Source organism: Pezoporus flaviventris, unplaced genomic scaffold (assembly GCF_033815535.1).
Source record: "Pezoporus flaviventris isolate CSIRO_AGI_PZ_B2104156 unplaced genomic scaffold, CSIRO_AGI_Pfla_v1 ptg000078l, whole genome shotgun sequence".
NCBI classification, from domain to species: Eukaryota; Metazoa; Chordata; class Aves; order Psittaciformes; family Psittacidae; genus Pezoporus; species Pezoporus flaviventris.
Window position 1 is genome coordinate 1258409 of NW_026892626.1, and position 14765 is coordinate 1273173.

Below are 14765 nucleotides of genomic sequence, written 5' to 3' on the forward strand. Positions count from 1 at the left end.
TCACATCAGTGCTGCTGTGGCTAGAAGGACCCCGGCACCAGCTGCACCAGAGCCTGCCAAGGCCACCGGTGCTCCCTGGAGCCAAGGGGACACGCAGGAAAAACCCTCAATTGAAACATCAACCGCAGCACTGGGAAGAATTGTCTCCTGACAACCAGAGAAGGTTGTTAGCTACCGTGCTGTATCATAAATCACACCTCTATGACTTGCCATCTGTCAGCCAGATTACACATGTTCAGAGTCCCATGTCAGTGCTGAAGTCAGAACGCAGCATCTTTCCTGCAGAAAGAATTACCGGCCCTGGAGACTCCTGCAGCAATATCCATGCTCAGCCCTTCCCTCCAAAGCTCCCGGCAGAGCAGAGCTGGCAGTGCTAAGGATCCCACATGTGACATCTCCCCCATACAACTACCTCTTCAGGCACACATGGAGTGTCAGGAACCCCTGGCACCAACCACAGCACCCAACCCTGGCCACAGGCAGGGGCAGCCAGAGGCAGATACTGCTGCTGATGGGAGACGGGGACAGTGGTGTCACCAGCCTCATTTGTGCTGATGTACCGCAGGGTGTTCAAACAGGGTGAGCAGAGGGTGCCCAGAGCAGCACTTGGACCCTCGATGCCACCACAACACAGCCTGGCCAAGGAGGAAGACTCCAGCTCAGCACCAGAACATGCCATGTAATACCAGCCTGACGGTCATCCTGTCAGCAGGCACAGTTGGGGGGGGGGGCGTGGCCCCAACCTGAATGATGCCTGGGTCTTGGAGGCATTCGGAGGCAGGCACAGACACAGTGTGCTGACAGCCTCTGGCTCTGCCAGCTCCCTGAGCCACCACAGCACACAGCATCCAGCACAAAAATCCACTCAGCTGCCTTTCCAGATGAGGACAAGGGTCTGAAGCGCCTCCCTCCACCCCCTCGCTGGCCAGGCAGTGGGTGAGCACTATCACTAGTACAGAAATACATAGGGACTCAATTGATCCCTCTGGCTTCACCTGCTGTGCACAGGCATGGATTTGGTCAGGGTCTGCAGTGCCTCACCACCACATCCCCCACACCACGCCATCACTGGAAAGCGATGACAAGCACAATCCCTGTCCCCTGGGCTCTGCATCCCTGCCTCTCCCCCACAGTGGCCCATGGAGGGACACGGTGCTGCCTCTGCAAGGAGCAGCACTAATCAGCAGCCTGCTGCCGCTGGACTGCAAGAGCTGGCCGTGCAGTGTCCAGAGCTGCAGGACACACACACCATGGTCTGTGCTGGTACAGTGCACCACGCCATGAGTGTGGGATGACCATGGTCATGAGGCAGTGCTGGTGCAGGCACTGGCATGGGTCTTGCAGCTCCAGCGATGCTCCTGCTCTACCAAATATGCCCAGCCAAAACCCTCACCACCACACAGGCACGAGCCATTCCATCCCACAGCGATGGACATCTCCTAGCCTGGGCAGGAATAACTCCCACTTGTTGCATTCCCTATCTAGAGAATCGGGAGCCAGCACGTGCTTGAATGTTGTTCTGAACTAACCCAGCTCCTGGCAGGCAGCTTCCAGCCTCTTGGATCAGCACAGGCAAGCACAAGTCCCATGACATGCTGTGCAGAGGCTATGGGAAGCCCTGGCACCTGGCATCAGGGACACAAGCAGCATTTTCAGCTGGTCCCCCCTTTGGGAACAATCAGTGTAAAACCAGCTTTGGAGATGGACTTATCCCCACCACGGGCATCCCAGCTGCAGCCTGGCCTTGGAGAACTGGACACTGTCTCCGGGTGAGTGCAGCTCAGTGCACTCCCTGCAGCAGTAGGGCTCAGCTCCTGTGAGTCTTTCATTTGCACAGGTGCAGTTAGAATAAAGTAGAGGGATAACAATGGATGCTGGAAAGGTGCCTCCAGAGCAGGCAGACTGTTGGGAGAGGGAGGCGTTAGGAAGCGGACGTGCATTCAGCCAGCTCCGGGCCAGATTTGGCCCTGCTCACCTGAGCACAGCACCCACTAACCATGGCTCCAGCCATGACTGTGCCCCCAAAGCAGGAGCCAGGACAGGAGCCTGGGTGAGCTGGGCGCAGCACAGTGCCATGCCGTGCCCGGAAGGATGCGCGGCGCCACGCGAGAGATGCTCACTCACCTGCACAGCCGCTGCTTCCTTTCCTCCTGGCTCTGCTAATCGCCTGCTGCTGGAAGAGCAGCTCATCCAAGAGTGGCTCTTTGAGAGAATCCCTGTCCCCTTGACGCACACAACCACAGGCACGCTCCCATCCTGGCCAGCATCCCCTGCTTCACTCCTCATCTGCCACCTCAGCATCTCTCACCCATCACCTCAGGTTTCTCACTTGCTCTGGGCTTGGCTCTTTTTTTTTTCCCTTTTCTTTTTTCCTTTTTTTTTTTTCTCTCAATCTTGTTTCTATAGAAACGAGATTAGCAGAGGGGGAAATAAACCAGCCCCATGTGACTCAGATTCCGACACTGAAGAATCTCCTGGTCACGCTTGCCGGAGCTTTACGTAACCACGAGTCTGCATGGGCTCAGCTGAGGGGACCAGGCTGGGATGGAGGGACCAGGTTTGGATGGGGGGACTGAGCTCAGATGGGGGACCAGGCTTGGATGGAGGGAATGAGCTCAGATGGGGGACCAGGCTTGGATGGGGAAACCAGGCTTGGATGGGGGGACTGAGCCTGCGTGGAGGGACCAGGCTTGGATGGGGAGACTAGGCTTGGATGGGGGGACTCCGCTTGGATGGAGGGACCAGGCTTGGATGGAGAGACTGAACTTGGATGAGGGGAACCAGACTTTGCTGTAGAGGGACCAACCACCAGGCAGGACGCAGCAATGCTTTGGGGTTACCTCCCCTGGCTTTGAGCTTTCTGTGGCAGTCCTGATGCAACAATGTGCCACCAAACCCCACTAGCATCCTCAGAAGATGTAAGCCCCTCACACCCTGTTTGGCTACCTGTTGATATTGAGAGGGGGAGAAAGCAGAGAGTGCTGAAAACTCCCTGAGTCCCACTAAAACTTTTGGGGTGCCCAGGCAAGGTCGGGAAGAGTGAGGCCCAAGAAACCCCCACACTGCCAGGCTCTCCTGCCCCAGCCCTCACCACTCAGGAAAGTGGGTTTTGCTATCCATGGGGTCATGGGTGACCATGCAGGGAATATGGTGAGCTGCAGCCAGCCACATATTTCACACTCCCCACATTCATCCTCCACAATTTCCTAAATCCATGAGCACTGTCCATGAGTTGAGCTGTTCCACCACTGTTAGAGTGAGCAAAAGGCACAGGACTCTGCCCACAGTGACTTTCCAAGCCCTGGATGTGTTCCCTTAGCTCACAGATGGACACTGACTGCACATGGCTATTGCTGCCTGCCAATGCTGCCCACCCAGGCTTCTGCTGATGAACCCCACATCTGTACAGGACACTGGAGATCTGGGGCTCACCTCCACCTCCCAGGGCTGGAAATGGGAAGCTTGGGTGAGCTCCTGCTAGGACACAACAGTTCAACCCTAGGAGCAGTGCAGTGCCTTCCCCAACAGCAGCACAGGAGCTCAGTTGAGCTCATACTCCCTGAGCAGGGCTGCAAGAGAGCATCTCAGGGGGATCAGTTCTTGACCCAAAGAGTGGGGCATTGGATCCACACAGGGAGAGGAACTCGTCAGGAAATTCTCCGATTCCCATGTTTCCTTCAGGGATTCATTGTCCCATGTCTCAGGCTGACTCAAAGAGTGATTAGTCTCCGAGATCTGATGCCATTACAGCCCAAGGTCTGCCCACAGGCTATCACATCAAGGAATCTCTCCCCCGCTGAGCACCATGGTGTTGAACATCGCATCAGTGGAACAGGCTCCAGTTTGCTTCAGAACAGATCACCCATCACCTAACAGCAGTTTCAGAGGATCTCAGACTGGTTTGTATCGGAAAGGACCTTAAAGCCCAACAAGTTCCAACCCCTGCCATGGGCAGGGACGCCTTCCACCAGACCAGCTTCCTCCAAGCCCCGTCCAACCTGGCCTTGAGCACTGCCAGGAATGGGGCAGCCACAGCTTCTCTGGGCACCCTGTGCCAGTGCCTCAGCACCCTCACAGGGAAGAGCTTCTGCCTAAGAGCTCATCTCAGTCTCCCCTCTGTCAGGTTAAAGCCATTCCCCCTTGTCCTGTCCCTACAGGACCTTGTCCAAAGCCCCTCTCCAGGTTTCTTGTAGGTCCATTTAGTGACTGGAAGTTGCTCTAAGATCCATCTTTGAGTTCCTCATCAGCCAAGGTAAGGAGGAGTGGCAGCTCCATGTCCCTCTTGCATTGTTGCCCCAGAGCTGGGGGGGGGAGGGGGGGGTGGGGGGGGTTGGGGGTGGTGCCCAGTGGGAGTTTTCTGCAAGGGGAGGAGAGTTCACCACCATGCTGAGGCTTGGCACAGTGGGGATGCTGCCAGTGGGGAAAGAGTGGCAGGAGTTGCAGGAGATGGTAATGAAAGCAGATGGAGGTCTCGACAAGACACAAGGCAAAATGTCTGACAGCCCTGGGGGACATTGCTGCAACTCTAGACAAGTTGACCTGAGCCCCTGAATGGTTCTGAAAACACTTACATGTCAGTGTAAGCTGCCTCTTGGTTGATGAGTACCCTAAAGCTATAAAGAAGATAGATCAGAGCTGCAAAACCCCAATAAGCAGAACCCAGGGCAGCCCTACAGTGACAGGGACTTAGGGAAGGGGCTTTGTGGCAGCAAATTTCTTGGTAGTCACCAACATTTGCCATGAACTGGGGGGGCATAAGCAGCACTTAAAGCTTGACAGTGAGCGCTGCTTTGGCAGGCCTGGTGGATGCAGGCAGCGACGCTGATGCTGGGCTGTCTTCTCTGGGAAGGACCAAGCTGGAGCCTGCAAGCTCTGGAGCAAGGAGCCAGGATGAGCAGACAGGATCCTCTATTTAAAGTAAGAGAAGAGGGTCACAAAAAACTTCCACCAGCAAAAATGCTTCGATATGTACAGCTAATTATAGTTGGCATTATCAGGCTTCATTACGGTTAGCAAATTGGTGGCTGGTCTCTATTTCTGACCTGCCACACAAGGCGGGTAGGTACACCCAAGGATGAAAGGAGAAGGGAAGCAGGGGGAGAAGGACAGAGATACCTCACGGGTGTATTTAAAAAAGCAGTACAGCTGTTTCCAAGCTCGGTGGAATAGGAGGCTTTATTTGGAGGGTACTTACAAAGAAAACCAAGGAAAGAAACACCACCCATCCCTTCAGAGCAGCCCCTGGCAGCAAGCAGAGTTCCTCATGATCGTGCTTGCTCCAATCCCTTCAGCACCCTTCAGGTGTGCTCTGAGGTCCCACCCCTCCAAGCAGCAGCCTGGGCTGACTTTTCAGAGCAATTTAGAGGCCAAATTAAAGCAGCATTCAGGAAGAAACCAAATCAAACATCCTACTTGCACTTCCTAAAGCCTGCTCCTGTTGGCCTGTCCAGTATTCAGCACCAGGGAGGATGCTTCACGAGAGCAGAAGCAAATGAACGCAGCAGCAAACCCTCAAAATGGATAGCATTTTTAGAACTTTTTTCTTGTTTTCTTCAAAAACCAGAGTTTTGTCAAACTCAGAGTATTTGCTGCACAGAATCTGATGCTAATCCAAGCAGAAGGAACCATCTGATGAGTCCCAAATTAAAATGTTCCTTTGCTTTGGCTTTCAAACATACTATTTTAATACCCATGTACGCTCTGAATGGAAGGTAAATTTGCATGTCCTCCCCCTAAAAATTCTTTATCAAAACAATGTTTTTGTTCATTTGCATTTTGACAATAACTGTCCCCGCTCTGGCCAACAGCTGCCACGCAGGAACAGAGATGCTGGGCACGTGTGTCCACAGCCTGGTGCGTCACACTGCACCCTTAGCCCCCATCATGCTCGTACCATTGATGGGGACATGACCTGCAAAAGCATCATCTTCCTCCCTGGGCATCATCATCACCCACGGGCATGCACAGTTCTGTTGGGAACTCATCCCTATGGGGGTACAACTGGAAGCATCTCATGGGCAAACACAGTAAGGATGCAGTGGGACATGCTGCCAAGAGACCCTGCCCCTACCGATATGAATGTAGCCCATGAATGGGGCTGTGGGACTTGGGAAGAGGTGGGATCCTGAAAATGATATAAAATGATACAGAAGTTTCCTCTTGCTCCGAACTCTAAGGGATATTTAGACTGAGATCTCCTTGCACATCATCATGTCAAGTTAAGACACTATTATATCCAGTGAGCAGTAAAACAGCTTAGAAGAAGAGAAAGATTTGTGGGCACTGGTGGATGAAAAGCTGGACATAACCCACAGCGTGCACTTGCAGTCCAGAACCCCCTATGTGCTGGGCTGCATCCCCAGAGCGTGAGCAGCAGGTTGAGGGAGGAGAGTGTCCCCCTCTGCTGTGCTCCGGGAAGATCGCCCTTGCAGTCCTGATCCAGCTCTGGGGCAACAACACAAGAGGGACGTGGAGCTGTTGGAGCGAATCCAGAGGAGGCCATGGAGATGCTGCAAGGGCTGGAGCAGCTCTGCTCTGGAGCCAGGCTGAGAGAGCTGGGCTGGTTCAGCCTGAAGAAGAGAAGGCTCCTTAAGGGGAGGCCTTAGAGCAGCTCCAGTGCCTAAAGGGGCTACAAGAAACCTGGAGAGGGGCTTTGGGCATGGGCCTGTAGGGACAGGACAAGGGGGAATGGCTTTAACCTGACAGAGGGGAGACTGAGGTGAGCTCTTAGGCAGCAGTTCTTCCCTGTGAGGGTGCTGAGGCGCTGGCACAGGAAATTCTCCAATTCTGCCTCCACAGGACAGGGCTTGGAGCAACCTGGTCCAGTGGAAGGTGTCCTGCCTGTGGCAGGGGGTTGGAACTGGATGAGCTTTAAGGTCTCTTCTAATCCAAACCTTTCTGTGATTCTGTGTAAGCAAAGATCTTTTCCTGACTCCCTGCCACAAACCATATCATTGATAAGCACTGTTTCATGAATGGCACATACCAGTATGCTTCACCCTCAAAGTCAGCTTAATCTACTTTCAAAACAGAAATCCAGCCATCTACAGGCAACAGTTAAATAAAATCTACGAAATAAAATAGACAAGTATTCTTTTCCCTAGGAAAAATCTCCATCACTTTGCTTCTTTTTAACAAGTCCATACTTTCCCTTTACTATTATTTGTAATGAAGACATGGCTCCTTCCTGAGCAGCAGGACAGACCTTGGCCTCTTCCAATTGGGCTGCCTGAGCATGCTTCACTGTATGCCTGCCAAGGCAGAGGAACAGACTTGGTCCCGTCTTGCCAGGGGACAGGAGTGCTCTGTATCCAGCCCTGGCAGTTTTCAGAATATTCCCCCCAGCAAATAAAACTTTTATCCTAATTAAAAAGATGATAGAAAATAATAATAAAAAAGACAAAATGACAGAACCCAACAAATCCTTTTCTATGTGTGCAATCAGTGTGGACAGGTGAGAAGCACCCTGGAAGGACCTTCATCTTTCTCCGCCCACTCTGGCAGCAGCTTAGGCTGAGCCCATGCCTGGCAAGACACCAGGGTGTCATCCCAGCATCCTGCTATGCCCCAGCATCCGTGCCAAGTCTCAGCATCCCTGCCATGTCCCAGTATCCCCACCATGTTTCAGCATCCCTGCCATGTCTCAGCATCCCTACATGGCCCTGCATCCCCCCCACACCCCAGTACCCCCTTCATGTCCTGGCACCCCCACCATGCCCCAGCATCCCTCCATGCCCCAGCATCGCTGCCATGTCCCAATATCCCTACATGGCCCTGCATCCCCCCCACACCCCAGTACCCCATTCATGTCCTGGCACCCCCACCATGCCCCAGCATCCCTCCATGACCCAGCATCCCTGCCATGTCCCAACATCCCTGCCATGCCCCGGCATCCCTGTCCTGCCATCCCCATCTGCCCTGGCAGCTGTGACTTCAGCCTGCTCCCCCTTTGCGGGGCACAGGCTGCTCTGGGGCTGAGCCGTTGTTTAGTCTGAGCCTGGCACTCGTGCTGGAGCCGGCTCTTGTTTGCCATGGCCCCGCATCCCATGCTGCTGCAGAAATGGAAAAGCTTGTTATGTTATTCTGGGCTGCCAGGCAGCCCAGCTTTTCCAAGTGCAGGAGAGCAGTGATGTGGTTAACGCGAGCCTGCCGCAGACCCACAATGGTTTTTCTTTCTGGGCTGGCCCCAACCTCCTTCTGCGGACCACACCGAGATGGGAACACGGGTGCCAGGAGCTGTGCGTGCATGTGGGAGTTGCCTGTGCACATGGAGTGCTTGTGAGTGCCTGCATGCTTGCACTGGGGGCGGCAGAGAATGAGCCCAGACCCTGGAGGCACCAGGATGTCTGCCCAGAAACACACCCCCAGCAGCATCCCACTGGCCTAAGGGACGTGTCCCATGGGGACACACAGAGCCTGACCCATGCATGTGTTGCCTCCAGCTAGAGCTGGGAGCTTGGTGGTCCTGGTGGCCCCCAAAGGGCCACGCAGTACCTCTGTGTTTCATTCACAAAGCTCCTCAAACTGGTGAAGTAGCACCTATAGAAGAACTACATACTAAAACCCAATCCATGGAGGATCCTGGCCTTTTTTTTTTTTTTTTTTTTTGTGAACTAACTAAAGGGAAAAAGGAGGAATGCAGAATTCCACAAGACTGACCCTAAGATATAACACTGATGTACATCAGCACCAAGTGGGAAAAACTCATCAAAGTATTTTCAGTCAGAAGAACAATGCCATAAAACGCCACCAAGTTACACACAGCTCTCTTCTGCCCTCTGTGCTGCCTCTCCTACAGAAAGTGAGTAGTTACAAGGGACAGCTGGGTCAGTCTATGGACCCCGCTCTGCTCTCAGGACCCTCCAGGTGATGAGCAGCAGCAATGGTCCTGGAATGGGTCCCAGAATGGACAGCAGGAAGATGTGTAGCTGTGGAGGCACCCATGGGACTTGTGCACAGTATGCAGTGCCCCCTGACGGTTCAGCTGCCACAGGGATGGATCTGTCCTAGGGACTAGGAGATGGGGACCCACCAGGTCAGTGTTGCAAAAACATCGTTCCATATTAAAGAACGATTTCCCTCAGGTTTTGGGAGCACGTCAGGATTTACAACCCAGCCTGCTGGGCTCTCTTGCAATAGTGCATGAATCTGCATCTTTTTCTGTTCCCAGAATCTTCAGTGCTTCCCAGTTCAGTGAGAACCTCTCACCACCCTACCCAAGGCACTCACCCATCAGCTTTGCATAGCAATGTGCACGGGGAGGCAGCACGCTGCTTAACAGCCCTTGAAATAACAGGGACAAGGAGAATGGAAAACACATCCCTACAGGCAAACCGTAGCTCATCCAAACTTCCTCCCAGACCAAAAGTCCCCTTGAAAAGGCATGACAGGGATTTACAAAGGTCCCTCTTGCAAGAAGGGGGAAAATGCAGGAGAGAAAAGCCCTTGGCGTGCCTCCCCCCACGGCGGGGACACGATGCCAGGCTGCGAGGGACTTGAAGAGATTTGCAATGCAATAAAAACATTCCTGCCTGCGAAGCATGAAACCCCAAAAGTTTATGGGAAACCACTGTCTTCGGGATGTCTGCATATCTTCAGGCATCCTGGGAGCTGTAGTTCAAAGAAACCAAGCAAGCGATCGATAATGATGGTTTCTGGATGGAGGTTGTGTGACTATTGGCTCCCACATGAAAGCCTGAATTTCTGGGATGCTGAGCCCGTTTCTGCAGCCAAGTGAAAGGATTGCTCCTTGGTGTCTGGGGCATGAGAGACTCCAGCAACAAGGCGAGGGAGAGCAAGAGGTTCTTGCTGCCCTCAGGGAAGAACAAATGGCCTCAGCTCCAATTAGAACGACCCAAAAGCCAAACATCCATGATTAGGAGGAGGGATGTGCTGCAGTGGGAGCCAAGCAGGACAGGCCAAAGCCATTTCCAGGGCCAGGAACCTCGCTGTGATCCATCAGAGATGTGGTCCCTGTGTGGGGCATGTCTCCAGCTAGTATCCAGCCAAGGACTGGCTGGATGAGGTGACCTCAGCGAGGGACTGCTCATGGGGATGGGGTCCTCCTCCAGGCTGCAAGAGGACCCAGCACAGCCATTTTCACCTGGTACTGTGAAAACGATGGGACACCAGTCTGGGCTGCAGGGACTCAGCTAGTAAGCCTCAATCTCTGTGCCTCGGTTTCCACATTAACTCTTACTATCCACCTGTCCCCAAGCGTATAGGGACTGCCCTTTGCTGTTTGAACACCCACAGGGAGATGAGCTCCTCAGAAGCCAGCTGTCTACGCTGCACCATGCCCAGCATCATTCAGTCACCATCAGGTGCATTTCCTCAGACCCCACCAGGCCAGCAAAAGGTGGTTTATTCTGACACAGGAGCCTTTTAATGTAAAAGAGTCACCTCCCAGCAGGAAAACTAGTGGCACTTAACATCCTCCAGATGAGACATTGCCTGTCAGCAGAGCTCTGGCACCTAAAATGTCCTTCATTCATGACCACACTGAGGGCAGCAGTGCAGGGACAAGGATGTGAGAGGGTTGCATCTCATCCTAGACTGAGCCTCAAGTGATGCAGATGAGACACTTTTGTTCCCAACCAAGGAATCCTGCAGCAAAAACCACAGCCATAGGGCAAAGGCAGCAGCAGGGACATGAGCCATGGTGGGTGACCTTCTCACTATCTGCCTTTCATTGTGGGCTTGGGCTTCACACATCAGACCACAGCACTGCTCCATGGTTGTGCAAGGCCCTCTCTGCCTTTGGACAACATCTGCCCACCAACACAAGCACAGTGGAGACACACAATGACAAACCCGTGATGTGAGGCTTGGCACTGGCTGACCTAAAACCCTAGCTTGACAGCAATGAAAGATAAACCATGGGATGGCTTGTCCTTGGAGAAAACCTGTAGCCCTGAAGAATCAAGAAGAGGTGGATTATTCACGCTGTCAATAGCATGGGTGTTTTGCATGTCTCATCTTCCCCTCCATCCTTGAGCACAGAAAACATTGCAGGTTGTTGCTGTGAACATATCTCAGTGCACAGTGAATGATGCCTGCAGCTTGAGGACACCACGGCAGGCAGGTTCCACTGAACACAGCACCCTTCACACCTTGCTGCAACTCCACCTAGGCTATAGCCTTCCAGCTTTTCAGAGCAAAACCTGCCTTTTAATGCAACCAGCTGGCAGATCCACAGGGCACTGCAGCCAAGAGCTGAGTCTCTGGAGGCTCCAAAGAAAGATGTCTGTTTTCAAGAACAGTACAAAAGGGACCCTGAGACAGTCACTGCCATAACAGGTAAGATGAGAGACCTTGTCTCCAAGATTTAGGGCATCATGGTGTCTCCTGCTTCCTTTTCCTTGATTGTCAAACTCATACAGAGATCCTGATCCTCCCTGGAACTAAATCCCAGGTTTACTGAAACCATATCATGGACACAGCCTTTTCCCTGCTCTGAGGTGTCTCAGCCCTGCTTGGTACAAACCCCTCCTCCACAGGAAAGGGTCCCACCAGGCAGGTGGCCTCCTGAACCTCCCTAGACCAGGCTCCCTACCTCCAGTCAATCCCCATGAGTCCTCGGCATGGGGCTGTCACTAACGCAGCACATGGGTTCAGCACATGGCGTGCTCCAACCCCCCAAGGCGGAGCATGGTCTTGAAATGGTTGCCCTGGCTTGCTTCAAACCTCAGTCTGGTGTCCTCAGTCTGTTCCACAGTACTGATAAAACCCTACTGAGGAAGATGGTGGGGCTTCAGGAGCAGAACAGATGCTCAGCCTCCCATCCAACTCCAGCCAAAACATGGCTCCCCACCTGCAGCACATGCAGCAGCTCAGCCTTTGCTGCATATTCTCAGGCACCTTCAGTCTTCCCCTACACCGCTCAACCCTGTTAGAATGGTTTTCATTGCACCCTGAGCCTCAGCAATGGGTATCTCTGAAGCAGAACCTCGGGGGGGGGGGGGGGGGGGGGGGAAGGGAGGAGCAGGATGCTGCTGTTCAGCCCATTTCTGAAAGGAAAAGCAACCATCTGGGTTCAGAGCATCTTGGAGGAACACACACATGCTGGCACGTTTTGATACGAGATGGCTCACTTCTGACCAGAAACATAACTTAGGCCTCATGCAGTCACTTCACCGAGCCCTCTCTTTGAATTAATGCCACTTTTCAAATCAGACTGAAAGTGCTGATGTCCTTCCCAAAACTACTTTTTCCAAATGAGCCAAAGCAGCAAAGGGTTACTAACTAGGGATAAAATGAGGACAGGGAGGGAATGTGCTGTTCTTTGATAGGGACTGCGCTAATGAGCATTATAAAACTAAAGAGCAGAAAAGACTTAATGACTTCAACCCTAGAAAAGCTCCAGTCAAGCCCCAAAGCAAAACAGCAGAAAGGCAGGGGAAAGTCCAGTGTGGTCCCAACACCTAGGGCCATGTTCAGTGCCTCTCATCTCTAGCATCAGGTCGCTTGATTAAAGTGGAGGTCACCCAAGCCCCTCTGCTAGTCCTGGGCATGTTTTAAGCCAGCCATAACCTAGTCATGATATAGAAAGATCATTACAGTATGATCACGATAGCATGCTGAGAGAGCTGGGCTTGTTCAGCCGGGAGAAGAGAAGGCTCCTTAAGGGGAGACCTTAGAGCAGCTCCCAGTGCCTAAAGGGGCTACAAGAAACCTGGAGAGGGGCTTTGGACAAGGGCCTGTAGGGACAGGACAAGGGGGAATGGCTTTAACCTGACAGAGGGTAGACTGAGATGAGATTTTAGGCAGAAGTTCTTCCCTGTGAGGGTGCTGAGGCACTGGCACAGGGTGCCCAGAGAAGCTGTGGCTGCCCCATCCCTGGCAGTGTTCAAGGCCAGACTGGATGGGGCTTGGAGCAACCTGGTCTAGTGGAAGGTGTCCCTGCCTGTGGCAGGGGGTTGGGACTGGATGAGCTTTAGGGTCCCTTCCAGCCCAAACCAGTCTGGGATTCTATGAAAGGGCTGTTAGGCGATGGCTGATCAATGGCTTTGCAAAACACAATTCACTAAGAGCACCACTGCAGGCACTGGTTGTTGTCTTCTCTTTCAGCATGTCCTACCACCCACTTCCTGGGGACATGCAGCTGCTGTGCCTGCTCTCCCTACTCCTCCTTGCAGCTGGTTAATCCATGGAGAAGAGGAGCTGCCACACCATGATGCTCAGGCCTTGATGCTACAAGGGGATCGAATTCTTATGGCCTTGTGAGTGGCACTTAGGTTTGCTTGAATGGTTGGCTTTGGTTTCCTCAGCTGCTGCAAGGACTCTGCTTTTACAGGACTAAGTCCAATCAAATGCTTAAGCATGTGCTCATCTACCTGGTAAGAGCAGCCTGTAGAGATCAATGCTTCAAAAAACACACTTTCCTGGATCAGGGCCACAGTGATGGAGCTACCACCACCAAAGCCATACCTGAACAGGACCTCCCGGTGCTGTCTCTCCCTAGGAAAAACAGCAGAGCTATACTGAATATCAACCTATATTTTAGGTCTTTCAAAATAAGCAAACCTCCCTTCCCCTGCAAAATAAGAGAAATCCTAGAAAAAACAGAGCACAAACTGTACCTTCACACATCCCCCACTGAGCGCCAGCCCAGGGCAAGCACAGGAAGCCTTGAGTCCAAAGACAGTCACATTTTCTAGGGAGCATGTTAGCACAGCCCTGGAGCTGGGGGTGACAGGTAAACTGGCTGCAGGGAGCCACTGGACTCCCAGCACCGTGCCGGGCTCAGCAGAGACGGGAGCTGGGCCCTGGCGGGACAGATGCTCTAAATTGGGAATGAAAACAACCCCCCCCCCCCCCAGCAGAAGCGTAGGCTCAAAGTGAGCCCTTGTCTGGGACAGCCAGTGGGCGAAGTGAGGCGACGACGACAGCTCCACCGGAGTCCAAAATATACTCGGCAACTTGTTTTGAGTTACCTTACGCAGGGCTTTAAAAAAATCACTTAAAACTTTCCACCCAACCTGGCTGCGGAGCAGCAGGAGGACCCTGGGTTGCGTTTCCACCAGTACGGTGATTCTGATCTGAATTTCCACCCACCCCACGCACCCTGGGTAGTGAAGAGAAATTTCAGTGTGGAAAAGAGCCACGGAGATGACAGCCACCCAGCATATGCTGATCTTGAGTGATGACCACAAAGGCACCCGGCTGGAGGTGGGAGCGATGCGCCCTCCCGCCACCCCAGTCTTTGCCTCACGGTGCCTGGACCCCACAGGCCCATCAACCTTAGATAAACCCCCAAAGATTTATCTCGCTGCACAAGCACCACAGTGCAGCCTCCCTTCCTCACCCCCTGGCATTGAAAGCTCCTGCTCATGGCTCAAATCAACACAGCTGCATTACAAACAAACCTGTAGAAGGGAGAGAGAGAGAAAGAAAGAATCCCTAAAGGGATCTGGAAGGTACTGAAGGAGCTAAAAATAAGCACTGCCAACAAGTCAGTGTAGAACCAGAAAGCTAAAATCCCTAATAATAGAGGGTTGCCAGCCGGAGGAGGGAGACGCCTAGCACCTCACACTCTGGCTCTGCCCACCAAGGCTCCTGGGGAGAGCAGGAGCACGGAGACCAAAGGGGCATTGCTGCTTCTCAAGCAATGGTGGGTAATCTCCAACAGAGCCCAACTCTCGGGCAGGACAATGTGGCACTGAGGTTCCTTGATGCCTTTTAGCCTTGTGTTTTCACATCACCTCTCAAGATGGGCCAGCAACTGTGAAGAACCACGGTGCTTGAGCCAAACTCCTCAATCCCTC

At 53.1% G+C, this 14765-nt stretch overlaps 1 protein-coding gene across 6 annotated transcripts in view; it reads right to left on the bottom strand.

Annotated features, from left to right (window-relative positions):
* The window catches only part of LOC133279741 (ankyrin repeat and fibronectin type-III domain-containing protein 1-like), a 181253-nt gene that overhangs the window by 43654 nt on the left and 122834 nt on the right, over positions 1 to 14765 (bottom strand). The window contains exon 1 of one of the 6 annotated variants that reach the window (XM_061473795.1): positions 2125 to 2473. The exons of 4 other annotated variants lie outside the window; for them this stretch is intronic. The gene's annotated coding sequence lies outside the window, so the exon portion shown is untranslated. Of the gene's footprint in view, positions 1 to 2124; positions 2474 to 14765 lie in introns of those variants that run through there. One more of the 6 variants, XM_061473794.1, reaches the window with a different exon arrangement.